The following is a 1,983-nucleotide window of genomic DNA, read 5'->3' as shown; positions in this document are numbered from 1 at the left end:
CAGTATGGAGATTCCTGGGAAAGCTGGGAATAGAACCACCATTTGACCCAGCTATTCCCCTTCTCGGTCTATTCCCCAAAGACCTTAAAAGAGTGTACTATAGGGATACTGCTACATCGATGTTCATAGCAGCACAATTCACAATAGCTAGACTGTGGAACCAACCTAGATGCCCTTCAATAGATGAATGGATAAAAAAAAATGTGGCATTTATACACAATGGAGTATTACTCTGCACTAAAAAATGACAAAATCATGGAATTTGCAGGGAAATGGATTGCATTAGAGCAGATTATGCTAAGTGAAGCTAGCCAATCCCTAAAAAACAAATGCCAAATGTCTTCTTTGATATAAGGAGGGCAACTAAGAACAGAGCAGGGAGGAAGAGCATGAGAAGAAGATCACCATTAAATAGGGATGAGAGGGGGGAGGGAAAGGGAGAGAGAAGGGAAATTGCATGGAAATGGAAGGAGACACTCATTGTTATACAAAATTACATATAAGAGGAGGTGAGGGGAAAGGGAAAAAAATGAGAGAGAGAGAAATGAATTACAGTAAATGGGGTAGAAAGAGAAGATGGGAGGGGAGGGGGATAGTAGAGGATATGAAAGGCAACAGAATACAACAGACACTAGTATGGCAATATGTAAAACAGTGGATGTGGAACCGATGTGATTCTGCAATCTGTATACGGGGTAAAAATGGGAGTTCATAATCCACTTGAATCAAATGTATGAAATATGATATGTCAAGAGATTTGTAATGTTTTGAACAACTAATAATAATAATAATAATAATAAAAGATTAGAATACTAAGGTTTAATCATCAAGACCTGCCTAGGAATTTCTCAGTTCTGCCAAAGGCTGGTCATGTAAGTCAACTTTCATGGTGTTTCTTCTTCCCACCTTCTAGTTATTGCTTCAAATCAGTTCTTGATAGTGTGGTGACTTCAGGATTCAGTCTCTTTGTAAGCTTCTCTTGGCCACAATTTTAGGAGTAAAAAATCTATTCTATACCCCATACCAAAGTAATTACAGGACAATATGGGAAATCCCTTCAATCAGGAAGCCAAGTTTGTGGTAGAATAAAGAAGTCAAAAGGGAAGGAAGCAGAGTCATGCCATCTGGTCACAAGGTTTCACCACATTTGGGGCTGTTACTGGAAGAGTCCAGAGAAGTTCTTGAAGATGAGGGAACTTGACTCAGGGCAAGTGGGGTCCTTGGCATATATGATGGAAAAGAATTTCATCCCATGCCAGTCAGAGACACAGAGAGTTGTTTTTTGCTGTTGTTTTGTTTTAAGAAAGTAGACATATTCTAGAGAGAATGAGGCCTATCTCAAGGAAAGACACCTTTTAGAGTAAAAAAAAAAAAAAAGGAGTACACACTGAAGAGAGAATGAGGCCATCTCAAGAGTGAGAGGCACTTTGGGGATTCTCAAGTTCTTCTTTTACAGGAACTTGGTGAGGTGTAGGCATGAGAAAGTATGTGGGAATGACATCAGTCTGGTGATCACAAGATGATTCTTTGGCTCATGTGGTCTTCATTATTTGATCAGTAGATAATGTTGGAAAATCCCCTAAATTATGGCTTCTTAAGATATTTTTTGTTCAATTATTTATTGCTTAAGCTAATGAACAGTGTACAAGGTAATTTTCATAAGTGGGAGAAATTATGGTAACTTTAAGATTTACAGATTTCCCAGAAATTTGAGAGTAACAAGGACTGGAAAATCATGTGGAACTTTAAATTAAAATCACATTTCCTTGTCCTTCCTTTATGTCTCCTTTTTTTGTTGTTGTTCTTTCTTTTATTTCTTCTATCTTTTTTTTAAAGAGAGAGAGAGAGAAGAGAGAGAGAGAATTTTTTAATATTTATTTTTAAGTTTTCGGTGGACACAACATCTTTATTTTATTTTTACGTGGTGCTGAGAATCGAACCCAGCACCCCGCGCATGCCAGGCGAGCGCGTTACTGCTTCAGC

The sequence above is a fragment of the Marmota marmota genome, unplaced genomic scaffold (assembly GCF_001458135.2).
Source record: "Marmota marmota marmota unplaced genomic scaffold, marMar, whole genome shotgun sequence".
NCBI lineage: Eukaryota > Metazoa > Chordata > Mammalia > Rodentia > Sciuridae > Marmota > Marmota marmota.
Note: the sequence above shows the minus strand (reverse complement) of the source record.